Genomic DNA, 27579 nt, shown 5'->3' on the forward strand with positions numbered 1-27579 from the left:
TAGAAAGCAGCGGTGATGGCTCAAGTAATTGAGTTCCTGCCACCCATATGAAAAACCGGGATTGAGTTCCAGCTTCGGCCCAGCTCTTTGCCTGCTTTTGCAGCCATTTGGTGAGTCAATCAGTAAAAGGAAGTACGCACTGTGTGTGTGTGTGTGTGTGTGTTTCTGATCTCAAGCAAAATTTAAAATTTTTAAATGCAATAAATAATTTAAGTATCTGGCAACTGCTTTGTAAATAATAGACTTCTTATGATGGAGTATTATGAAGTAATTACAAACACATTTTCAAATAATTTTCCATCAAATAAGAAAACAAAGTATCATTTGTGGTGAGCATAAACAGATACTTACTACAATTCACATTTCCACAAAGCATCCATTTGTGCATATTTATAGGGAAAAAGCCCTAGTAGGAAATTTCCAGAGGATGAACAAGTTTCTGAAGCTGTTGTAACTTCCCCTGTCTGCTTTCCAAATGAGGAGCAGTAAACCTTTTCAAACTGAAAAGGGTCCCTGCACTTGCCTCCACGTGCAGAGCGCGGCAAAGCACAGGTTGTCCAAGTTCCACGCTCCTGCATCTGGCTGAGGAGAAGGACCCCACGTGCTCATGGGAAGCATGGCACAATCTGGGAAGCAAGGCTGCCTGAGTCTCTGAAGACAGCGGCCAGCCTGGCCCAGGAAAAGGAGAAACTCGGGGGGTTTTACAGGAGACGGTTCTGATGTACGAGTCCCAAACCAGAGCTGGAAGGGAATGTGATCACCTTAAGCTCTTGCTTTTCAGAGTGTAGTCTGTGGATCACGAGGAGCTTGGTACCAATTCTGAGTCTCTCATCTCACCTCACCTCAGATCTACTAAACCCAAACCTATATTTTAACGAGATTCCAGGTGATTCTTTTGCACATTGCAGCTTGAGAAGCCAACAGTACTCCTGTGATTTCTGTATGTGGGGAACCTAAGACTCTTAAGACATGACAGGACCTGTTGAAGGCCACTCAACCATTTTGGTGGCAGACAGAACCAGAAACAGGTGTCTTAACCCCCGGCCTACTGCTTTCTCACTGTGTCTTGCTACCCCTCAACATATCACCTGGCTGCTCACCTTTTTGAAACACATTATTCAAGACCCTCTGCTTCCAAAGTCCTTTCTACTCCAGTATTTTTTTTTTAACATGTACAGTGTTTGATAATTAGTTCTTTATTGCACTGAAGCAAATTACACTTGTAGAGGCAGTGGGTGAATTCAGGGTCAGCTTCTATTGTCAGCACTATTGGAAGCATCTTTAAACTTATTGGAAGCATCTTAAACATCCATTGAAATTGGTCTTTCATCCCTTATACATTTTCTGTCACCAGGTCCAAGTGAAAGGCTTAGGATTTCAGCCCACAAACTCAACACAAACATCTCTCCTCCCTGTTCCTCCTTTTGTTCTGTGTTCTACCTTGGTTGGGTCCCATTCTCTCCCACTTTCATTAAAGATTTAATTATACACTAGGATCTTGTTGACAGATTTATTAAATGTTTAAATATGTGTCCTCTAAATGATGGTCTCTCAGTAATGAAGTATATTCAGAATGAAGACAGCAGGTCAGCATGGGAGTAATCTGGAAGAGTTTGACTGCCATTTCATCTTTAACAAGGTTAATCGCTGCTTTGGTTTCTCAAGCCCCGGATTTGCTGGACTGCACTTGCTAAGGTTATGTGGGGTGCTCTAAGTTAATTTCAAAGACACATGGCTGCTGGAGTTCACTGAGTTAGCCCTCACAATATTAAAAAAAAATTACTTATCTGATTTCCCCTCAAATAATGAATTAAAATAAAAAGTACCTTGAAATGCTAGAAAATAAACATATACTATAATAGAAAAATAAAATAAATAGATATTGCTGCATCTAGAAGTCAAGGAAAATTCTCAGAGAAAATCTGCCTTTCTGAAGAAAACATACACAGGGAAAATTACTGAGTATTGATTTAATACTACCCAATACCAATTTAATTGGTATCACTTTATATGACATAATTTTAGATTTTCAGGCATTCAAATATGGCTCTCCAATGGTGTTTATGGTGTAAACATAGGCATAAGCCAACATCCATTATTCTAGGAAGAATATCAGAATTCTTGGCCTGCGCCGCAGCTCACTAGGCTAATCCTCTGCCTGTGACACTGGCACCCTGGGTTCTAGTCCCAGTCGGGGCACTGGATTCTGTCCTGGTTGCTCCTCTTCCAGTCCAGCTCTCTGCTGTGGCCCAAGAAGGCAGTGGAAGATGGCCCAGGTCCTTGGGCCCTGCAACTGCATGGGAGACCAGGAGGAAGCACCTGGCTCCTGGCTTCGGATCAGTGCAGTGCACCGGCCTTAGCGGCCATTTCAGGGGTGAGCCAATGGAAAAAGGAAGACCTTTCTCTCTGTCTCTCTCTTTTGAATTGTCTAACTCTCTGCCTGTCAAAAAAAAAAAAAAAAAAAAAGAATTCTTATGGGGTTCATCAGCGAGTTAATCTGTATGTAGGGATCTGGAGAGGCCAGAGTGGTAGTGTTCCAGGTGAGATTTAAAGGTGATCTCATAGAAGTGATCTCATAGAAGTTAAAAATATGATGGTGGTTTCCCTCTGGAGAGGAAAGAGGACTGGGAATGATGGGGGAAGGTTGGTTAACAAGTACTAGATTATAGCTAGGTAAGAGTAAGAAGTTCTGGGTTCTATCATACAGTACGGTGACTATAGATGATGTTAATATACTACATGTTACTCTATAAAAACATAACATAGGATTTTGGGTGTTTTCACTATAAAGAAATATAAAGTACATAAAGATAAATATATTTGCCCTGATTGGACATTACATTATGTAATGTAACATCACATAGTACCCTAGACATATGTAACAGTAAAAAATACACAGAATTTCAAAAACTGTTCTACTTTACTTATAAACAAAATAATACAGTATATGGATTTTCTAATAAGTTAAATTACTCAGAAGCATTTAACGTAAACATTGTCTACCCTTGCCAATTCCACCTTTCCAAAACCAAAGCAATCATGTTAATAATCTGGCATATCCTTGCCTACACATATATTGCTGTCCAGAACTTTACTTTGTTGTTATTGTTTTTTATCAAAAATAAAATTATATATATTATTCTGTAACTTCCTTTCATTTACTCAAATATTGAATATTTTCTCAGCTTAAGACACATTGATTCAATGTAGTCCCTTAAATAGATACACGATATTTAGTAGAATGATGCTCAGAATTTGATTCATCATCTCCACAGTGATAGACATAATAACGTACATACACATTCAGGTTATTCCCAGGATATTCCCAGGATGTCATATGCAATAGATTAAATTTTGACAGGAAGTAATAGAATCAAACACTCAAAAAAACAAAGAAGCAAAACTTTAAAGTTGCCACAGTCTCAGTAATTTATCTCTACCATCATTGCACTGTTTGCAGCTGTGCTAATCTGGAACCTCTTTTTGGTCCCCTCTGGTTTCTGGCTCATCAGTTATCCCTGAATCTTTTTTTTTTTGGACAGGCAGAGTGGACAGTGAGAGAGAGACAGAGAGAGAGACAGAGAGAAAGGTCTTCTTTTACCATTGGTTCACCCTCCAATGGCCGCTGCGGCCGGCGCACTGCGGCCGGCGCACCGCGCTGATCCAAAGCCAGGAGCCAGGTGCTTCTCCTGATCTCCCATGGGGTGCAGGGCCCAAGGACTTGGGCCATCCTCCTCTACACTCCTGGGCCACAGCAGAGAGCTGGACTGGAAGAAGGGCAACTGGGATAGAATCTGACACCCCAACCGGGACTAGAACCTGGTGTGCCCGCGCCACAAGGCGGAGGATTAGCCTATTGAGCTGCGGCGCCGGCCCCTGAGTGTTCTTATAGGTCTTGCTATATGCTTCCTGCTATACCAAAGATCCAATCACTTCAATCACTTTGTCTTTGAGTCAGCTCTTCCCTGTTGTCATACTCTGCTAAGAACTTGTCCACACCACTTTCTCAGGGAGCAGAGATGGTGGGGGCGGGGGACAAGCTACCTGTCCTTCCAGTCACCTGTCCTTACTGATCGAATTGTAGTGGCCATGTGATCCAGGCTGGGCCAGATGGATTCTATCTTATGAGAATTTAGACTTGGGACCTGGAAACTTGCAGAGGACCATGTGAGTATAAGAATGGAGAAATCGCCTAGAGCTGAAGGAGGGGCTTCTGTGTGAGCCAAGTGCATGCAAAAGCAGAGAAACATTGGTCAGACCACAGGGAGAGGGTGAAGAATGACACCAAATTGTAGGGAGGGTGAAGGAAAAAGCCTTTCTTCACGTCCTACTGAGTCTTCAGTTTCTGGTCAGCTCTTCTGAGGATGGTTCTAACTGACCTTGGGTTCTAAGATACACTGCTGCCTACTAACAAGTTCCTTTTGCCTAAACAACTTTCAGTAAAGTTTATTTAAAGTTTCATTTATTTTATTTTTCATTTAAAAGGTGAGACATAGAGACATAAAGAAATCTTCTATCTGCTAGTTTACTGCACAAATGCCTAAAACAGCCAGGAGTGGGCCAAGTCAAAGCCAACAGCCCGAACTTAATACAGGTCTCACACGTGGATGGTAGGTACCCAAGTACTTGAACCATGACCTGCTGCCTCCCAGGGTACACATTAGCAGAGAGTTGGATTGTAAGTTGAGCTAGGATTCAAACTCAAGCACTCCAATACAGGGCACAGGTATCCCAATAGCATCTTAACCACTGAGCCAAACGGTTGCCCTATTTTGCTTTTGATAACTTTTAACCAAGTGATCATTAACTAAAATCTTTGTCAAGAGTGGAATTGAGGAAAAGTCATTCTTCTCCATCAGATTTAAACTACAAGAGACAGCACAGCTTTCTTCCTGAGAGATGTGATAACCTATTTTCTTCTTGTGTAGAAGCACAGGAATTGTGAGATCTATTAATATAAAGATGTTTGCCTCCACTGGATATATCTGCAAAGTGAGAATATTAGCAATTGTCTGTTTCAATAAATGTCTTCCTAATTAATAAAAAACTCAGAGTGTTACACAGAGGGAACATATTTGACAATGCACCTCTGATGAGAACTGCATCATCAGAAGCTTCAGGGGCCCCAGCCTGATGTCAAAGAAAGAGCAGAACTTAGCAAGCAGAGGGCCAGCTAGTACACTGCCACAACTCAACTGTGTGACCTCAGAAACTGGAACCTCATCTTCTTTTCTGTAAACCGAGGATAATAGATCAGGTTATTGGGGAGAATAAATAAAATAAAATAGGCAATAGCAGGCACATAGTGAGCACTCAGCTCTCTCAGCCTTCCCCATGATCCTAGCTCTTTCTCCCACCACTATCTAGGTATCAGTTCCCTTTGATCACCATCTTTTCCCAAGGTAAAGCTGCTCTTTCCTCCTCCTGGTGCCAAGGAGCAGGGTGCAGAGAGAAAAGCCTACAGGAGACTCCTGTGCCCTAGCCAGAGACAAAGGAAGCAGTAGAAAGTGACAGAGTCCTGGAGGAGTGGTGGGGCAGGGTACAGGGGCTGCATGTGCAGCAAAATTCCTTGTAAATACTGTTGAAATTATTATGAGAGTTAACTGTGATACTTATTCTCAAACAGTTTTTTTTTGTGTGTGCAAATTGTTGAAATCTTTACTTGGTATAGAGTTGGTCTTCTGTATACAAAGTTAACTGAAAATGAATCTTAATGGAGAATGGGACTGGGAATAGGAGAAGGAGGAGGAAGGAGGGGTGGGAGTGTGGGTGGGAGGGCAGGTATGGTGGGAAGAATAACTTTATTCCTAAAGTTGTACATATGAAATTTGTATTCTTTAAAAATTAATTAATTAATTAAAGAAATGGAAAAAAGTGACCAGATAAACCAATTTTAGGATTAACTATTGAGATTTTTTACGACCATAAAGACTAACCTTGCCCAATAATTAAATGCCAGGTTGTTTGGAAGCACAGCCATAGATAATAGCATGTAGCTGATCCCTGAACTGTTCGTTCATTAGCTAATGGTGGTTGTTCCCCAAAGCAGGTTTCTGAGCTGACAGTTGTAGCTACTTAGAATTTATTGTTGATTAAAGATGGTCATATGTTAGAATTATGTAAAGATTGATCAGTCCTTGATTTGAAGAGCCTATAAACTAGATTGAGCAGATAAAATAGCACACACACTTGAGAAACAATAGAAGAAAGCAATTTTTAAAAATTAGGCCATGAGCTGATGTTATGACACAGTGGGTAAAGCTGCCACCTGCAGTGCTGGCATCCCACATGGATGCTAGTTCAAGTCCCAGGTGTTCCACTTCCTTTCCAGGTCTTTGCCATTACCTGGGAAAACAGTAGAAGATGGCCCAAGTCCTCAGGTCCTTGAACTCATGTGGGAGACCTGGAAGAAGCTCTTGGCTCCTGGCTTTGGATTGGCCCAGCTCCAGCTGTTGCGGCCATTTGGGGAGTGAACCAGTAGATGGAAGACCTCTCTCTCTCTCTCTCTCTCTGCTTCTGCCTCTCAGTAACTCTGCCTTTCAAATAAATAAATAAATCTGTACAAAATTAGGCCATGAATAAAATTGCTGATTAAAAATTAATGAATTTTGAAGTACTGGACACTATTTGTCTCTATAAAGAACAGATGAAAAATTTTTCTTTTATTTCAAGAATTTCTATTTTAAAGAGAACAAAAACCCTCCTGGAAGAATTATCCTAGCCAAGGAGGAGGCAGGACTGCATGGAGCTTTTTGCCAGACTCACATTGAGTCATACCTTCATCAAACAGTTGATTGACACTGGTTCTTGGATTGATTGGTTTATTAATCCACACAACAGTTTTGTATTCCCATTAAATTCCAGGCACTGGAAATACAATGAATAAACAGCTGTAAAGCTTCTTACCCATAAGAGCTCTCAAGCTAGGCATAACACAAATATATGGATAGATAAATTGCACTGAAATTTGGAGTTATAGCAGAAGTGTGACTATGCTGTGAGGGAAACTTAGGGCAGTCTGTTTATGTGAACCAGAAGATTTCATAAGGGTGACCTGAGAGCTCATATCATTTTACATGTCTAGAATTATATATATTTATATTACTCTATAATATGTATACATATGTATATACATAAATGTACATATACATAAACACACAACATGATGATGCTACAGTTAGGATCTACATCACATATGTTGAATAGGTTCTCCTGGAAGTTAAATTTAAGGGCAATAATAGCACCATGGAGAGAGAAGTCATAAAAATAAAAGAGTCAGACAGGATCAGCCAGACTACATTGTAGCACTAAGTTCAGAGGGAAGCGGCAGTTACAGGAGGTTGCATGGAAACATGTCCCAGTCTGTTCTTTCTGGAACCTTAGGGAAACACCAGGAAGAGGACACACGAACGGAGGCAACACACTTGCTTTACTGATTCTTAACATTTTGAGGTTCAAGAGACCATGCCTTGGAACCTCTAATTTTGTGTGTCACACAAGGAAAAAGCTTTGTACTTCCCACTTCACACACACACACACATACACACACACAAAACACACACTCATGCAGATGTGAGACTGATCTGTCAGGGAACCATGAGATAAGAGCACCGTTGTCCAGGAAAGGCCAGTGGAGAGTTTCCCTTTAGGGCTCCTTCATAGCACAAGATATACCAGTGCATTTAACTGAAGTCTCACTTATTTAACAGTCTGTTAATCATGGTGCAAGTTTCCACTATGTGCCAGTGACACTCAGCATTTGGAAAACACATCCATTGGCCACTCACCTTTTCCCTCCCAGGTCTGAGCAGAGGGTCCCACTGAAATGACTCACAGAAGCCACAGAGGCACAGTTGGGCCCCTTCCCCCTGAGATGAGATGGAGACTTGGGATGAAGAAGAAAGTGACCGCCATGGAGGAAGATATTAAATCATCGTGAGTGGAGCTGGACACTGGATGGGAACCACTGCTTCTCATGCCACCAGGAAACAAGACAAGTGGACCGTTCAGGAATAGGGGGAGCCCTGAGAAAGGGTTGTGGGGGTACCTTTGATGTCAGGCAGCTCGGATGTAAATTCTGGCCTTACCACTCGCCCTGGGCTAGTTACTTGATTTCATCCTCAAGATGGGGATGTCAGTTGTATTATCAGTATTTTTATGAATGTAGGTCAGAAGTTATGAATATTCTCGCGAAAATTCCTTTTGAACCTCTTCCACCCCCACGTCTTAAAATTATTTATTTGAAAGGCAGAGAGATAGGTACTGGGAGGGAGAGAGGCAGACTGTATTCACTCCCATCTACTGATTCACTCTCCAAATGCCTGCAGTGGCCTGGAGGCCAAAGCTGGGAGGCTAGGAACTCAATCCAGGGTGTCCACATGTGTGGTAGGAGCCTAATTACATGCGCCATCAATGCTGCCTCCTAGGGTTTGCATTAATAGAGCTGGGAACAGGAGCCATAGTTAAACCCAGGTACTCGGCCGGCGCCGCAGCTCACTAGGCTAATCCTCAGCCTTGCGGCGCCGGCACACCGGGTTCTAGTCCTGGTTGGGGTACCTGGCTCCTGCCATCGGATCAGCGCGGTGCGCCAGCCACAGCGTGCCAGCTGCAGTGGCCATTGGAGGGTGAACCAATGGCAAAAGGAAGACCTTTCTCTCTCTCTCTCTCTCTCTCTCTTTCTCTCTCTCTCACTGTCCACTCTGCCTGTCAAAAACAAAACAAAACAAAACAAACAAACAAACAAACAAAAAAACAACCAAACCCAGGTACTCAGCAATGGGAGGCAATTCTCCTCACTACATCTCAACCACTGGACCAAATGCCTGCCTACCGCCTCTCTCCATGCTTTAGTTATTTCTGTGTGAATTATAAAAAAAGGTTTTCATGAGTGCTTTTCTGTGTCTTATAGATCGCCCATTCAGAGCTTCTGGGTGTTGTCACTACTGCCTCACCCAAGGTCATGCTACCTTCCCAGGGAAGCCTGTGTGCAATGACATTTGGGCCCTCAGGGTTGGAGGCAGAGGGAACAATGTCCCAGCCCTCTCACACTGACATAAGCCAGAGAGGGAGGGCCATGCTGACCCCAAACCCCCACAGATCAGACAGATGGGTCCTTGAGCTCACAACACAGTCTTGCTTCTTCCTCTACCCTAGCCTGCCTCCTTTCCTTTTCCCACAGTATTGATCCTAAGAGCTTTCCAGCCGGCGCTGCGGCTCAATAGGCTAATCTTCAGTCTAGCGGCGCCAGCACACCAGGTTCTAGTCCTGTTCGGGGTGCCGGATTCTGTCCCAGTTGTCCCTCTTCCAGGCCAGCTCTCTGCTGTGGCCAGGGAGTGCAGTGGAGGATGGCCCAAGTCCTTGGGCCCTGCACCCACATGGGAAACCAAGATAAACACCTGGCTCCTGGCTTCCAGTCAGTGTAGTGCATCAGCCGCAGTGCGCCGGCCACAGCAGCCATTCGAGGGTGAACCAATGGCAAAGGAAGACCTTTCTCTCTGTCTCTCCCTCTCACTGTCCACTCTGCCTGTTAGAAAAAAAAAAAAAGAGCTTTCCCTAATAAACCTTTTGCAAGTTGATCTCCACCTCAGAGTCAGCTTCCCTCAGAACTCAACTGGGGGCAATAGAAAAATGGAAACAATAAGATAGCAAATACTCACAGGCCCTCCACCTAGACTGAACAAGCCTTAATGGTTTGCCAGAATAGTTGCTGTTTCCTTTCTGTCTTTCTGTATCCCCTCTTCCTCTCTTGATGGACCACTTCAAGAGTAGTTTGCAGAGAGCATGTCATCTCACCCCTAAATATTAGAAATTAATAATAAGGGATTTTTTTCCTGAAAATTATAACACCATTATCACAAGGGGAAACAACCTATACTCTACAGTGTGCTTTACTGCATGGACAGTAGGTTCAATGTACTCAGTGCATTTTTGCCTTAGGATATTTTCAAATTGCAATGGATTTATCAGGGTATGACCTGTCATACATCTATGAGCATATGTAATTAGTAATTAAAAGGTGGATTGGTTCTTTGGTATCAAGCACATATTCCACTCTCCAATTATCTTTCAGTCCATGATTTTACTGTCCAAAGTCGTTGGTTGAAACAATTTTGAAAACAAATGTTGAGGGTTGGAAAATAGCTGGTTTCTAATTCTACACTAAGTCTACTTTCATTAGTTGGGCTTCTGTAAAGGAAGACTTTTCTGGCCCTCCCTGACCCTCTTCCTCATTTTCTCTGCAGTAAATATCCCTCCAGATGCACTGATTTTTTAAAAACATTTGATTTGGTCAATGTGAGCCCCTTCGAACTGGTGTCTGTGTCTTTCTGTCGCGAATTCATGATCTTTGAGCACTTCCCTGCCCTGTGTCACAGGAAGCCATCATTGGCTTATCTTGTATATTCACTTCCCTGGCCCTGGAATCATTTTTTCCCCACATGAACCTTGATCCTTTTCAGTGGGAAATGGAATGTAGAATCCAAGACCCTGGGACTAGTTATACTCATTGCTACTGATATAAAAGCACCTTTTAAAAATGAAATTTTAAGATCCTCCCCAATGAGACATTTAAAAGTGTGATTTTTGGTCTGGCTTTAGCTCAGCAGTTCCTTCATCTACTGAAAAAAGTGTGATTTTTGGTTTGGATCTTGGAGCTCAGAAGCCTCCTCTCAGGACAGGAAATAACTCCCTATTCTTATGCCGTAACTGGTTTTTTTTTGGAAAGATTTCAATGTCTATCATCTAAAATGGAAGGTCCCATTATTGCGCTCCAGAGATCAGAGACGGTTTGCTTTCATCTTCAATAGAAAGCCTTTATTGTCCACAAAATTGATGAATGCCAACTTGAACGTAAGAAAGGTTTCAATTAAGAGGTTTCTGATTATCTAAAATTTTTCTGAATTTCAAAATGTCAAAGACATCAACATTTATCCACAGTTGAATTTCCCCATTGTTTTAATATCTATTATTATTATCATTATTATGTTTTTGGCTAAGGGAGATATAGGTGTTTAGATATATAGAAAAGGGGCCAATCTATGTAAGAGGAATGTTGCTACTTTCCTACTAATTGGGGCTCCCTAAATATAAGAGGTTTTACCCTGGTCTCTTGTGATGAGAAGCAGGCACCACAAACACAAAGGTTAACAAGTCACATGAAGTAGAAAGATCACTGCACTAAGGTGAGATGATCAAGGTTCTAGTCCTAACTCTGAAAATGAAATTGCTGTAATTTTGTGTGACCTAGGACAAGTCACTTTTCCTTTTAGGTAGTCCTTTTCAAAGTTGTAAAATGAAAGCAACACTATCTTTAAGGTCTTCTCTGAGCTAACAGTTAGCAATGTTTTGATTCAAAGGCTTGTTAAGTTGCAAAAGGCCTTACCCACTGTAGACATTCAGTGGGCCTCTGTGACTAGAACCTCAGATGAGGGACACAGGGAGTAAAGTGTGGAAGTTAAAAGTTATGAGGGGGGCCGGCATTGTAGCGTAGTTGGTAAAGCTGCCAGCTGCAGTGCTGGCATCCCATATGGACACTGGTACTAGTTCTGGCTGCTCCTCTTCCAACCAAGCTCTCTGCTATAACCTGGGAAAGCAGTAGAAGATGGCCCAAGTCCAAGCCCCTGCACCCGCATGGGAAACCTGGAAGTAGCTCCCGGCTCTTGGCTTTGGATCAGCCCAGCTTCAACTGTTTTAACAATTTGGGTAGTGAATCAGTGGATGGAAAATTCTCTCTCTCTCTCTCTCTCTCTCTCTCAGCCTCTGCCTCTCTGTAACTCTGTCTTTCAAGTAAGTCTTTTTTAAAAAAAGTTATGAGGAACACTATGGCCTGCATCAGTGACATCCAGCCAAAGACCACCAGAGCACATCTGTGGTTGAACAAGTTGTGGTTACTACTCTTGTGGTTACTACTTGTACAGTGAAGAAGAGCAGATTCAATGGGAGACTGTGGAGCACCCCAAGACGTTCTTAGAAAGGCTTTGTAGGATCTGCGCTTGTGTCGGGTGATTTAGGAGATGGTTTAAGGAAGTGGATTTTCTTCAATGTTAGGCTGTCAAGGTTTGGAAGTATTTCAATGAATAGCTATCCTAATAAAACTTATTTAGGAAGAGACAGGAAGATTATACCAAGGCTAGATCAAAATTGTTAAAGAAGCAATAGTTGCTCCTATTAGCAAGATGGGGGGATAGTTAGTCTTTTTTATGGTTGGGCAATGTTTATGTTTTGTCTATGTTGAGACTTTATTACAAACTGATATTGTTTTTGTCTTGATCTATCATGTCACCGAGTGATTTTGTTTAATGATGATATTCTGTGTATTGTTTACGTTCAGCAAGAAAGCACCAGGCCAGTCCCTCGTGTTCTTCCTCCCAGGGGCACACCTATTCACTTTTGACCTGGAGAAGCACATGCAGGATCTACCATTCTTCTGTTATAGCAGTCATAGTTCTACAGCCTATTTCGATCGGAAAAGGAAATGAATGTCAGTGGTTGATTCTCATCTCTCTTTCTGCTTCTTTGTGTACAGTCAAATATGACTACTTCTTATCCCCCAAATTTATGTGTTTGCTGTTTAAATGAACAGAAACTAATGAGCACTCTCAATCCTAATTCTAAATTCCTTGCAGAGAAAACATGAGTCACCTGTTTAAGTCAGATGACTGTGCCTGTCCAATAAATTTTGACTGGGAGTGAAGGGCTGTACAAGCCAAAATTGTTCCCTTGGCCCACTCCACAAGGCATTCAGTCATCATATTCTGGGTATTGCCTAATGCAGGAACACTTTATACAGAGTCTATCCTAGGGATATCAACAATGGTGTGGAATTATAACATTAATACCTTGCATGACTGTAGTGTTTTATGGAACCAAAGCATTTCCCTGGTCATTTTCACACTTCCAGTGAAACGAGCATTACTAATTTCCATTTGAAAATGAGGAAGGTGAGGGTCAGGGGAATTAAGAGATTTTCTCAAGCCTCTACCGCTACGCACTGAGACTAGAAGCAGCCTCATGAGTCTCAGGGAGGCAGCTCTCCCTGCATTGTGAGAGCTTTTGCTCCAGTTTTTACCAGACCCTGGGGCACACTAATACAAAATCCCTGGGAATTTGCTCAAGGTGAAATAGCTAGTAAAAGGCAGAGTCAGCGTTCCACTTGAGTTGTCTGCTGTGGCTCAGTGTAGAAGTAGCCAAAGGACTGGAGCAGAGTAGAATGTGGAATTGCACCTAGAAAATCAACAGAATTGTCTTTCCTTTAGAAGGGAGAGAGGTGGTAGAAAAGGAAAACAGACATAAGACTCACTGCAGGCTTTTCCGACACATGAAGATAGAACACAGGAACAGGGCTGGGGTGCACACGAGGAAGAAAGCCAGAGCGATGAAGGTCAGTCCAGTGTCCTGTCAGCTACATAATCTCCCCCCCACCCCAGCGTCCTGTCTTGTAAGCCAAGATTAAAGCGATTACCTCGCTTAGGGAGTAGGGAAGATAGTGGAAGCGTGGCAGAAAGTCCCCCGCAGCCTTCCCACTCTGTGATCTACGAGCGCAACCTTATAAAATCGTCTCGGCGTCTCCACTTTCTCCAACTCCAGGGGTGTCAGCAACTGTGTGCTGAATTTGTTTTATGGTTCTTTCTGCATGGGGCTATTCTGGAGGGAAACACCCCCCTCCCCCAGTAACTCAGCATGGCCTACAGGGCTGGCGCTGCAGCTGTTAGTATGATGGAGGTCATGGTAGTTCACAATGTCATTATCAAGGTTCTTTACCCAGACACAGTCGTGACTGTGCTTCTTACATTCCTTGGGAGATCTGCCAGTTAGTATTCAGGGGACTCCTGAGCCACTTAGGTGATCCCCAGTCTTAGAGAAGGTAGAATTCTAAAGAGAATGAGAGCTCTCAGCCCAAGCTTGGGATAAGAAAGTAAGAGACCAGTGAGATGAAGAGCAAGAGCAAAGTTAACAGCGCTCAGGGTTTTTTTTTTTTTTTTTTTTTTTGTCATAATCTCCTTTATGAAGAAAAGGCAAGGCAATTCATTATTTTTGGGTTTGTCACTCTGGGAGCTGGAGCTGATTTTTAAGGATTAGTAAATTAATCCATTCTTTTCTGGCCTGTGTCAGGGCACAGATGTTCCCTGCTGTGGAAGGGAGAGGGCCTGGCTTGGTGACTGGAAGGGACGTGGGAGGAGAGTGGAGAGATAAATGTCCTAGCCCTCAGACAAACCGCCACCCCCCAAACCCTCTGCGCTGTTTGAAAGTGTTGGGGGAGGCAGGATGTCACCCAGCACGGTCTTTGTGGGGACTCCAGGGAGTCTGCAGTCTACCTGCAGTGCCCACTACATGGCACAAGGTTAGTCAATGGACAGACAGTCCCACCCAGATGTTGTCCCTTCCCACATCCTGGCATTCTCATACAACAAAGATAAGACTGTTAAGTTTGTCTCTAGTGCCCCAATATCACCCTGTAGCAAACCTCCCCCTGGGTGGGGAGGTCCACACCTGCTATAGACTTGCCCAAACCCAGCTCTCCCTGTTCCCTGCTTGCTGTAGCTTGTGCACATCTGCTGCCACAGGACTGGCATCTCCTATGTGTCCATTTCCTCCTAGCTGAAGCCACTGTCTGGACAGCCACTCAACATCATAGAGAGCTTAGAGAGGTAGAGACAGAAGCCCCATCCTGGTAATGTATCACATTTTGATCCCTGGAGGTTGGTGACCTGCAGTCAGAACCCTGGGTTCCTTATCCACCAAGATCTAGGTTCTTGGGGACAGTGTTGTTGTGCAGTGGGCTAAACTGCCATCTGCAATGCTGGCATCCCACATTAGCACCAGTAGGAGCACCTGCTGCTCCACTTCTGATCCAGCTCCCTTCTAATGTGCCTGGAAGACAATGGAAGATGGTCCCTGTAGCTAGACCCTTATCACTCACATGGAGGACCCAGATGGAGTTCCACGCTCCTGGCTTTGGCCTGGCTCACCCTGGCCACTGCACTCTTTGGGCAGCGAACCAGAGGATAGATTTTCTCTGTCTCTGTCTATTCCTCTCTCTCTGTGTAACTCTGCCTTTCAAATAAATAAATATTAATAAATGAATACTTGGGTTCTCTTCACCTTTCTGATGTAGCACAATGATTTGTAGATCACTCTGCTGGATCCTCTCCACTATCAGAAGTTCACAGCCCTGGTCCATATGTTGCATGTCAGAGACTAATTCTTACTGTGTGGGGAAACTTCACACCCTCACATGACTACCTGGACTTTTCATTGCAGGGCTACAGTTCACTTGCCATCTTAGAACACAATGCTTTTCCTAGATGTCTGCCCGACTTCTTCCCCCTCCGCTAGATCTCAACTAACGAACCTGACCGCTTGCCACAGGTTTGTGTCCTGCAGCACTGATGAGTGACCCAGAACTTGGGGACAGGGCCTAGGAAAGAGCTAGACCTCAGGGAAGCACCTACACTCGCATGAATTTATGGAGGAATCATATTTATTTCTGGAGGTTTTTTTTTACACATCATAAAGAAGAGCATCTTCCTAAATAGAATTGCAATTTTTCTCTCATATCGCAGGAATTTAAAATCATACACCTTTGCTCTCTATTTTCACTCTGCCTCACATTGGCATGATATCAATGGAGGCTGTCATTTTCCCTGTCCCAGGTAAGCTATAGAAACAAAATATACCCTAATAGTATTTTATTTTATCACATTGAATAAAACACATCAACATTTCAGGTTTTAGGTTTCTGCAGACTTACAATAAGCAGATGTGCTACAGCTTATAAAAAGAACAGGCTTAAAGGCAGGCAGTGTGTGTGTGTGTGTGTGTGTGTGTGTATCCTTACTCTTTTGCCATAAAGCTTACTCTGAAATTGTGAAAAGAAAGTCTAGGGCTCCCAAAGCACAAAAGCTGATCTTACTTGGTCCTGTCTAGTCGTCCTGAAGAGAATTCAGATGTGGGTACGTAGTGGTATCAAGTGAAAGAGATGAAGGGCGTGATAAATAATGAAGACTCTTGCAGGAGGCATCAAATGAGGGTGCCTGGTGTCAAGGATCAACACAGAAAAGATTTGCAGAACTCAACTTAGGATCACAACTTTGATGGCCCAGGACTTACCCATACTTCAAAAATGCTTATGTACCCAACATAAGTGCTGAGTGTTGATTTATGAGAGGGCAGAAGTACTTCAGTTTTCGAGACAGAAAAATCAGAAGGTACACCTGACTCTCTGCCAGGTCGATCGTAGGGGTGGGGGCTCTTCCCTCTCATATCCGTCTTGTCAATTTTCATATTTGTGGACTTTTGTCATTTTCACCTCACAATCCCCTGAAGCTGTCACCCAAGATTTTTACTTTAAAATTGGGGGTGCACCCTACAACCTTGGATGACCTTCATGTACCTTTCCATATTGTAGAAAGACACTCTCTTCTTCTCAGCAAGAACACACCAATATTTATCATTTATTTTAAACCTTAAAATATAAAGTCTGACATCCATATAGGCAAAGATGGCTGATAGAGCCAGAAAAGCAAGAGTAAGATGGAGCCAGGATGTCACACACTTCATCTGTGCAGTGGCCCTGGGGATTGAACTCAGATCATGCATACCTTGAATAAGTCACCATAAATATTTAGTGAGCTGATAATCAAGGCAGGGCTGATGGAGAACAGAGACAGTAAATTCTACTCTAAGGCATATGAGAAATATTTTTCTTGGTTGAAAGAATTTATGAGTACTGTGGGGGTAGAAAGATGAGGAGTGAGGGACTGAGCTCATGATTTGTTATGATACTTATTTTCAGGACTTGAATTTACTCCAGGCTGTTTTCTGCCCATTCCAGCATTTTACATATAGCCATAAAATAAATTCATCAGAATTGATCTTAGCCCATATCAAACAACATATAAGTTAATGAATTCCCCAGTCCTGGATGTATTTCAAGGTTTGATTAATTTTTGATTTTTTCATTGTTCTCTTTTTGAGTAATCTTTGCAAGCATTGCAGGTTTTTCCTTCACCGTGCAAGATGTTTCCCTAATTTTGCAATAGTCTGGGAAGGTTTATTGGTGGCCAAAGAAGAAACTGAGCACTAAGTTAGTCCTGTAGGCCAGGCAGAACCCTCATGCCAATATGATGTTAAAACACCGAATTCCTGGAGTGCTACATAGATACAGAACTAGTTGAGTCTAATAAGACATGATTCAACAACCATGAAGTTCTAGGAAAAGTAAAGTTCTTCATCATTCTGGATTTCCCAAAAACAATCTGTAAGCTTCATGATAAACACCAATATTGGTTGGCACCTGTCTGAATAGTCCCACATTTCACGGGTATGTTTAAGAGAATTCACGTCACACAGGACATGCTGAAACAAAGGATTTCTGTTCTGTACTATGAGGCTAGGAAGTGCTGACCACGATAACCCCTCTGGGAGATTTAGGATGTAGGAGACATGCTAACAATTCTGAGATGCCCTCATGCCAACTGGCCTAACTTTATTTAGTCTAGAATTTCCTGAAACAATTAGATGATTAACTCTAACATCTCCTGCCAATCTCTGACAAACAGGCCTGCTCTAGCCACACCTAATTCTGAAGACAAGGAATCCTCTTTAAGTCTGTGCCATTACTTTCCCTGTTTGGCAGGGAGCTTCCCTCCCTCCCTTATCAGCTTGCCCTGCAAATTCCCATTAGTTCTTCAGTTCAGTGGCAGGGTCACCCTGTCTGGGAAATCTTCCTTGATCCCATAGTCTGATTGAAACCCTCTTTCCTGAGTCCCCAGACAGCATTCTTCTGTGAGCACACAACATCGTGCCCTGGTTGTAGATCTCCAGCTAAAGCTTTAGGAGAGCAGGGTGCATATCTTATTCTCCTTTGATTTCTCAAAGTCTAGCATAGCACTGGGGTCAAAATATACACTCAAGGAGCACATAAGTGAGAGTTATTGGGAAGAAAATGTGAATAGAAATGAAGCTCACCTTGCCAGTGCCTTATCAGCTTGGGAAGGCAGGGACTGAATCACCACCAGCCTAAGTTCCCATCTTTCCATGCCCCCACCAGCCCTCTAAATCTGCGCTGTGGAAGTTATGTATGGAACAGGTTTGCATGATGAGATTTGTGTCTCCTCTTGTTAACTAAAGCTCCTCAGTTCAGCAGGGAGTTGGTCTATCTGTTGGCCAATCACATCAGCATCTGCAGTTTGAAACAGAGGAGTTGTATGAAACTTATATGGAGAAGAACTGCTGCCAAGCACAATAGGGCTGCAGAAGTCTTTATGAACTAGGGTAGACCTCCAAAGCCTTCAATAAAAGAAGCATCAAAGCTCAAGTGAATCTGACATTAGTAGGAATAGTTAGTATGTGTTCTTTTTTTAATTCTGCAAGTTATTCTAGATGTTCTTATATATTTTAACTAATTTCACTCTCCCATGAGCCCATCCAAATATATAAACAATGGAAGATTAAACTACCTCATTTTGATCTGGCTTATTAAAAAAAAAGACCTTTAAATCTGGAATAATATAGACACACAGAAAGCTGCAAAAACCATTTGAAGGGGTTCCATGTACTCTACCCAGTTTCTCCAACAGTAGCCTTTTACAAAACCACTATAATACCAAACCAGGAAGTAGACATTAATATGCAGATCTTACTTTTATTTCACCAGTTTTTACATGTACTTGCGTGTGCATGTGTGTGTGTAATAGCTCTATGCAACTTTATCACGTGTGCAGACCTATGTAACCACCACACCACACAAACAGAACTGTTCATTACCACAGAGGCACTTCCTCATGCTACCCCTCTATATGGGATTGACCCATTTCTAGAAATGGAGTTGGCAGGTGCAGCAAATCCTAAAGTGATGGTTGGCCAATAACACTCATTCTGTCACCTAGACATACTATATATTACTGCATAACCATTGCTGGGATTCCAGGACATAGACAGTCACAAATTAGCACAAACTCCTGAAATGTGTCTTCTGAACAAACCCAGAGTTTCCTTGACATTAACAACATGAACAAAAAAGAGACAAAATCAGCAGGGTAGCGCCTCTGGAAGTGGAGGACATAGCCGGACTTCCTACTTTTGTTCCTTTCACCAAGAGACCCTCATCCCGGGACTCCAAAGAAAAATGTCCTGCCTTGCTGAAAGGTTTTTCTATGTAAAAAAAAATCTAGGGAAAAAACAACCATGTCCAGTAAAATAACTGGGACACCCCTGGGTCCTACTACTACCAACTGTTTCTCCAGGAGTTTCCTTCCTCACTTGTTCAGATCAGCTGAAGGACAAAGACGTACAACTGGTCTCCCACTGCTTATACCTGGAAGGATGAGAAGTTAAGGCAAGCCTTCCCTAACATGGTGTCCAGCACTTGGTAAGCTAATAGTAAACACAGTAATTTCTTCCATTAATTTATCACTTTTTATATTCCAGGTATTATGCTAAGCTCCTTACTTCATTATCTCATTTAATCTTCAAATCCTAGCTATAAAATCTAAAGTCTGTGTTCCTTAACTACTCTTCTCTGCTCTAATTTTAGACACCTAATAATTGAGAACTCCTTATCATCACAATTATCCTGTATATGAGTTTAGGTATCCTAAGATGTATTTTCTCTCTTCTCCTTTCATGTTCACCTTGTAGGAGTATCCTATCAAGGTGCACAACATTTGTCATTTCTGAACTGCAGTTGTATTTATTCCTTTAGTCCCTGTAGAAGATTAAGAGCAGAGGTCAGTCCTAAGCGTGTTTGGAAGCAAAGGCAGCTTTTGTTATGAGTTGCAGCTGAAGGTCTTTGCCCTTGTTCATGCCTCTCATGTTTACAAGGCATTTCCATATAGAGGATCTCACCTGAATCTTACAAATGCCCAGTGATGTGTGTATGACAAGGAAACTTAGGTTCAGGGAAGCTCAGTGTCAGCTAGGAAGACTTATGGCTACAAACCCCATGTTTTCACTCCTGCTGTGCTCATGGGGAAGCAAGTTTCCAGACAAGCCTTAACAAGGAAAAGGAGAAGGAAGAATAGTGATGACATAATGGTGACGATAATTCCATGCTTACTATTACCAATGATGATGATGATGATGATGATGATACAAAAAATAAGCTCCCTAGCTCTGGACTTGAATTGAAAAGAATTATTTTCAGTTACATAAGCCACACAGTTTTCTACTGTTCACATTAGTTAGATGCAGTTTTATAATACTTGATATATGAATTGTCTCAACTTAAACAATACTAATGTATCTTACCCACACAGCAATCCTAGCAGAGAGGTGGGGTGAATGAAGAATGAACAAAGAATTTGTCACTTAAATTGGGGTACTAATGAGAGTATAGAGTGGCCCTATTAATGATTAGGGCAACAGACCTAATTCTGGGCTCTCCCTAAATGAGAACAGGAGAGCATTCTGTACACGTGGAAACAAGATTCAGACACTTTAGGTAACTTGTCCAAAGTTACACAGCTGCAAAGCGGTGGTGTGTGGATTTGGCCTGAGAAGAGACTGACTCCGGAGTATAACATTCACTCATTGGGCCAGGCTACGTGGCCTCCATGTTGCAATGCAGATGTGGAATTCCCCAACCTCGTAGCTCCTAGCTATCACCAGAGACACATGTCCTATTATGGGCAAGAAACAGTTAAAATTTAGTAGAAAGTCAATCATAGGCCCTCAAGAACCTCGACACCAATCTCATAATATATCCTCTGGATGCAGGCTGGCTCTGGAGGCTGCCAAAGCCAGAGGTACTCCCTGGCTCATACCAAGTCTCCCCGACTCTCATGCCCCAAAGCAGCACTATTTATGAAGTGCTTCCTGACTGAATGGTGTTAGGCATCTTGGATGATGTCACATGCAAAGATTTTTTTTTTTTTATAAATTCAATTCAACTGCATAGTTTTATTGAGAACATACCATGTGTCCTTAGAGATGGTCCCTGCATTATCCTTACTTGCAAAGAATTTTGAAAACTAATTCAGTGAAGCACAACTACTTACCCCATCTTTTAAGTGAAACAATAGATTACAAGATCACTGAGAACTGCCAAGTGTGGTTTGTTCATTCATTTGTTCTTTCACTCATTCATTCAGTCCAGTAGTTCCCGTGGTGGAGTGGAGAGCCCTGGGAACACATGGTGGCTTCACTATGGCTTACTTGAGGCCTCTGTTCTTTGGATTATACTTAGGTCATCAGCCTTGGTTTCTTTTATTACACTAACACTCCTATACCTTGCTCTGGGCTAGACCATGCTGAACTCTTGCTTTTTCTCCTATTTCAGCCTTAGCCTAGGCTGTTCCTTCTGCCCAGGGTATCTCCTTTCTACAGCTCTCCACTCAGTCTGAAAAATCATTCATCCTTCACTTCAAACATTATCTGCCCCAAAGAGTCCTCTCTAGAAAGAATTAAGCATGTGCTTCCTCTGCATATCCATAGTGTCTCCAACCTCACTTAGGTCTTCTTCTTAGGTCTACCTTATCCACTAGACCATGTGACTCAGACAGTAGGGACTAAGCTTTGATCATTTGGCATTCCCTCTCCCACCCCCCACCAAACCCCTACTCCACCCACCCCAATCCTGTCACAGCATACAAAGTACATTTGACAAATGTAATACCATGCCCAATGGCATCATTTAGACTTGTCATCATGCTCCTTATATTCCTTATATGCCATTTGCACTATGATCAAATTCTGAGTTCATGGGAAGCCAAATCCTATAAACTTGGGCTATGCTAGTCATATGACTTCCACATCTAAACAAAAAAGGAAAAGGAAAGTTATTTATTGAGCAGTGAATGTATACGGTACCTGAAGAGAGTTCAGAAAATGTTCATGTCATGAATGAATAATCCATCCAACACTTTGGGAGGGAGGTAGAATTAATGGCACTTTACAGATGTCAAACAGGTTCAGAAAAGGTTAGCCAGCTAAGGCAAATGTGATAGTAAGCGATGAGACTAGATAAGAGTTCAGATCTATCTGGCTTCAGAGTCTGTGTGCTTTCTCCAAGCCCAAAGTAAGAAGGATAAAAGGCAGCCCTAGAGGCCAAGCCTCAAGGCCAAAGTGGAAGGCTGTTGTTACAGACTGAACAGGACTTGGCTCCCTAAATTCAAACAGATGTTTAAACTCTGAAGTCTCACCACCATGGTTGATGCATTAAGGGCAGAGACATGACCTAATTATAGCATCTGAGAGGTGAGCCTAGTGGGAGATCTTTAGGTTGCTGGGAGCTTGCACTCAGGAGGTAATTCCCAAGGAGGGTTGGTTGTTTAAACAGTCTACTTTCTCTGCTTTCTGGCTCACCATGTGATCATCTTGGTACCTGCTTCACCATTGCTTGCCTCCATCAGATACCAGACTAATGGAGCTGTGCCCAAGCCTAAACTATGAACTTCCAAACAGTAAGCCAAAATAAACTTTTTCCTTCCCAAGAAGCTCCTCTTGGGTATTTTAAAGTAATAAAAAGCTGACTAATACAGCTGTGGTCACTACCTCCAGCAGCCTCCCTTGGCCTCTCTCACACAGTCCACTCAGCAGGCTCTGGTATGTCCTGAAGAACAGGCAGTGTTTCTGTCCAGACCCTCTGAGAGCCTTCCTCCCTACTCCCACGTGGACTTGCTTCTACTTGTCTCCGTTCCTGAACCCTTCCCAAAGAGACCCTGCCTGGGCCCCTTCCTTCAGACTCAGCACTCTGAGAAGTAGGCTGATGGGCTCCTTCTGTTGATTGTCCTCAGTTTTCTCAAGGTGAGATACCTGTAGTTAAGTGGGCTCTGTTCAATGGAGACTGACCATGCATGCAGAACAGACTTTCTCCATGGCAAGTTGAGGCAGAGGGAGTAAAAGAGTCTAGAACAAGGGGACTTAAAAAAAGCTTACCCCAAGTAACTTATCACACTAGTGACCCCTCATCATGACCTTCATACACACACACACACACACACACACACACACACACCAACCCACTTTGTGTGTGTCTTTTTTTTTTAATTTTCTTTTTATTTGACAGTATTATAGACAGTGAGAGAGAGACAGAGAGAAAGGTCTTCCTTCCGTTGTTTCACTCCCCAAATGGCTGCTATGGCCAGTGCTGTGTCAATCTGAAGCCAGGAGCCAGGTTCTTCTTCCTGGTCTCCCACACGGGTGCAGGGGCCCAAGCACCTGGGCCATCCTCCACTGCCCTACCAGGCCACAGCAGAGAGCTGGACTGGAAGAGGAACAACCAGGACTAGAACCCGGCGCTCATATGGGATGCCAGTGCTGCAGGCAGAGGATTAACCAAGTGAGCCACAGCGCCAGCCCAACCACATGGTTTTTGTTTTTCATTCTGTTGATGTGATTTATGATGTTTACTGATTGGCGATTGTTGAACCATCCTTGCATTTCTGGGAAAAATCCCAGTTGATTGTGGTATATGATCTTTTTGAAGTGGCTTTGGACTCAATTTGCTAGTATCGTTTTTTGTTTGTTTGTTTTCGTTTTGTTTTGTTTTGTTTTTACAGGCAGAGTTAGACAGTGAGTGAGAGAGAGAGACAGAGAGAAAGGTCTTCCTTTTCCATTGGTTCACCCCCCAAGTGGCTGCCACGGCTGGTGCAATGTGCAGATCCGAAGCCAGGAGCCAGGTGCTTCTTCCTGGTCTCCCATGCGGGTGCAGGGCCCAAGCACTTGGGCTACCCTCCACTGCCCTCCCGGGCCACAGCAGAGAGCTGGCCTGGAAGAGGAGCAACCGGGACAGAATCTGGTGCCCCAACCGGGACTAGAACCAGGGGTGCCAGCACCGCAGGCAGAGGATTAGCCAAGTAAGCCGAGGCACCGGCCAATCTTGGTAGATTTTTATGAATCATGGAATTCACCCATTTCTTCAAGGTTTTCTAGTTAATTAGCATATGCTTCTTCACAGTAGTTTCTTACGATCCTTTGTATTTCAGTGGTGTCAGCTGTAACATCTCTGTTCTCATTTCCAGTTTTACTTATTTGAGCTTTTTCTCTTTTAGTCTGGCCTAGGAGCTTATCTATTTTGTTTATCTTCTCAAACTTTTTATTTTGTTGATCTTTTGTATTTTTAGTTTCAATTTCATTAATTTCTGTTCTGATCCTTATTATCACTTGCCTCCTGCTGATTTGGGATTTGGTCTGTTCTATTTTTCTAAGTTTTCAAGATGCAACATTAGATATTTGATTTTAGAAAATTCTCCTTTTTTAATGTAAGCACATAATGCAATAAACTTCCCTCTTAATACCATTTTTGCTATATCTCACAGGCTTTGATATGTTGCGCTTTCATTGTCATTTATTTCAGGAAAGTAACAGAAGTAGGGGAGGAATCCAGGATGACTGAATAGGGTATACCCACACTAATTTACACTGCTCTGGATTATGAAAAGAACAAAGGAAGGACTCTATTCCTGGGGTCTGATTGACGGAAATTTTCCGTGAAGAAGTGAGGGGGGAAAAAAGACTCTGTGGGACAAGAGGAGAGAAGACAGAGACAACACAGCAGCCAGCCATGCTGCCCAGCCAGCTCTGGGCTGTGAGCCGCCATTGCTCCATGTCAGGGTTGGAAAAAATCCCCATGTGCCTTGCTGCTTGCAGCTTTAGCTGAGGGAATTCCAGTCACTCACTGACTTTCACTTCATCCTGGAGCGCTAACTGTGGTCTGAGAAACTGGCAGGTTGGAGCAGGGAAGCTGTGTTGCTTTCCTGCCCTCCCCCACCCACTCAGAGCACCATACTCAGCACTGGACAGTTGCACATTACGCCTCTGGTTTTGGAATTCGTTCAGGTGATGGTGGCCTCACAGAGGGAGTTTGGGAGGATTCACTCCCTCTCAATTGTTTTGAATAGTTTGAGAATAATTGGTATTAGTTATTCCTTAAATGTCTGGTAGAATTCAGCAGTGAAGCCATCCGATTCTGAGCTTTTCTTTGTTGAGAGGGTCTTTATTACTGATTCAATCAGTAATATTTAGGCTTTCTATTTCTTCATGACTCGGTCAGGCAGCACTTCACAGCCTAAGTGGGTGCCTTGCCCCCCACCAATTAGCCAGCTCAGACTCAAAGTCAAAGGGGACCACAAGTTTATCTCTATGATAAAATCTCTAAGTCGCATATGGACTGCAGCAGCTTCTACCCGCCTTATTAAGATGGCATTTCCTGGGCCAGCGCAGTGACTCACTAGGCTAATCCTCCACCTGCGGTGCCGGCACCCTAAGTTCCAGTCCCGGTCGGGGCGCCAAATTCCGTCCCGGTTGCTCCTCTTCCAGTCCAGCTCTCTGTTGTGGTCTGGGAGTGCAGTGGAGGATGGCCCAAGTGCTTGGGCCCTGCACTCGTATGGGAGACCAGGAGAGGCACCTGGCTCCTGGCTTCGGATCAGCGCGGTGCGCCGGCTGCAGCAGCCATTGGGGGGTGAACCAAAAGAAAAAGGAAGACCTTTCTCTCTGTCTCTCTCTATCACTGTCCACTCTGCCTGTCAAAAAAAAAAATGGCATTTCCTCCCTCCTGGTCCCCTGGTGTCTGCTCTGAGACGGCTTCTGCTCCAGCCACTGGCTGCAGGAGTTGCTCGTGGTGTCCTGCTCACTGCTGTGTGACTGTCCTGTCTCCACTGCTCCACGTGGTCTCTCTTTCCATTGCAGACTTCTCTCCAAATGTCCTCTGGAAATGCAGTTTCTCCCTTCTTCTTCTTTTTTTTTTTTTAAGATTTTATTTATTTATTTGAGAGGTAGAGTTACAGTGAGAGGGGGAGACATAGAAAGGTCTTCCTTCCATTGGTTCACTCCCCAAATGGCCGCAACAACTGGAGCTGCATGGATCTGAAGCCAGGAGCCAGGAGCTTCTTCCCTGTCTCCCATGTGGGTGCAGGGGCCCAAGCACTTGGGCCATCTTCCACTGCTTTCCCAGGCCAAAACAGAGAGATGGATTGGAAGAGGAGCAGCCAGGACTAGAACCAGCACCCAAAAGGGATGCTGGCGCTGCAGGCACAGGATTAACCTACTGCACCACACTGCTGGCCCCTTCCCTTTTCTGCTGTTATCTTTTTGAGGTCACAATCAGCACATCTTTTCTCAATCAGACATCTTGGATGGGCGGACTTGAGTATCTTAACCATTGTCTTGACAGCCTGGTCAAACATCCACCTCTAAACTTTTATTTCTATTTATTTTCTGTGAACATTTTGAAGTGCCAGCATATATAATAATCCAGAATAAGTGTGCTCACAGGAAAAAGATATCCTTTAACTGGGAGCAATTTAGTATAAGTCTCTAGCCTGATAATAACAATGACCCAGCACTTAAGTATCTATGGCACAGCAGGAACTTCACAGCTTACATAATTGTCATAGTGATTATGAGATGAGTGTTATTGGTATATCCATTTATGGGTTTAAAAAATATGAGGCCCAGAGAGAGAGAGAGAGAGAGAGAGAGAGAGACATAAATGGAGCAGTTTTTACCAGCAAATAAGTGGTATGAGACCTAGCACACAACACTCTCTGAAGTTACATCTGGCCACTTGCTTTCCTGACAATTACCTTTGTTTTTTATTTAGAAAATCTCTACTTGAATTCATCTTGCTTAACATTGGCTTTGTCAGTCCCTAGGTCCCTTTCCCACGTCACTAAAACTGTAAATTCAGGGATGGCAGGGATTGTGTCTGTTCTGCTCTCGGAGAGGGCATCCTTAGATTGTACACTATACCCTCAGAAAAGGAGGGTACAGTTGAGGCTTCAAAACCAATCTGTGTTGCACCAAGGTCCTTAACTCCTACTCTAGTTCATCTTCCTAATGAACTGACACCTAATTTGCAAAATGGAGATAATGATACCTACTGGTCATGGGTGAAACAGTGTACATTAATGCCTCAATGCCTTGAGTGGCACACAGAAGTGACCAGTAAAATGCTGGCTGTTTTTATTATCCCAGTCCTTGAGCATATTCTCCACTCAGTAATACAGACTCCTCTATGTACTGTAAAACTGTATATAGACTGGGTTTTTCTTAAAATAGGCTATTCTGAAAATAATTTTCACAAAAAGTTGAAAACACTGGCTTTTATCAAGCTCTGGGAACACCTAGAATACTATGAACTTTAATAAGTTTTGGCCAAGTGTGGGGCCTGGACCTTGGTCTTGGTCTTAGAGGCCCTGCCTTTTCTTTATAATCACTTGGTGAATGCACTGTGTGCCCCAGGGGAGAGCTGAAGCCAAGAGATTTTACTTACCACACTCCAGGCTTCCCAATACCACACGGTCCTCCCTGGAACTCCCCAGCCTCTTCCTTGGTCCAGGAGCACAGTTATTCCCAGTACACAGACTCTGCACACCAGACACCAAACCCATCAGGATTAAGAGTTCCATTAGCTAAGTTTGTGTCTCTAAGTCATCAGCTTAATTCACTTAAACGAAAAAGCATCTTGGGGGATGACATTGTGGCGCAATGGGTTAAGCCACCACTTGAGATGCCAGCATTCCATTTCGGAGTGATGATTCAGTCCCAGCTGTTCCACTTCAGTCCAGCTTCCTGCTAATGTGCCTGGAAAGGTAACATAAGATAGCTCAAGTACTTGCGACCCTGCCACCCATGTGGGTG

The 27579-nt window shown here is 43.3% G+C and overlaps 1 long non-coding RNA gene across 2 annotated transcripts in view; it reads right to left on the minus strand.

The window, feature by feature from the left end:
• The window catches only part of LOC138850591 (uncharacterized), a 240691-nt gene that overhangs the window by 39341 nt on the left and 173771 nt on the right, over positions 1-27579 (minus strand). Inside the window, exon 5 of one of the 2 annotated variants that reach the window (XR_011390551.1) lies at positions 26109-27522. The exons of the other annotated variant lie outside the window; for it this stretch is intronic. This is a non-coding gene — a long non-coding RNA (uncharacterized lncRNA). Of the gene's footprint in view, positions 1-26108; positions 27523-27579 lie in introns of those variants that run through there. 2 annotated transcript variants of the gene reach the window in all.

This window comes from Oryctolagus cuniculus, chromosome 1, assembly GCF_964237555.1.
Source record: "Oryctolagus cuniculus chromosome 1, mOryCun1.1, whole genome shotgun sequence".
NCBI classification, from domain to species: domain Eukaryota; kingdom Metazoa; phylum Chordata; class Mammalia; order Lagomorpha; family Leporidae; genus Oryctolagus; species Oryctolagus cuniculus.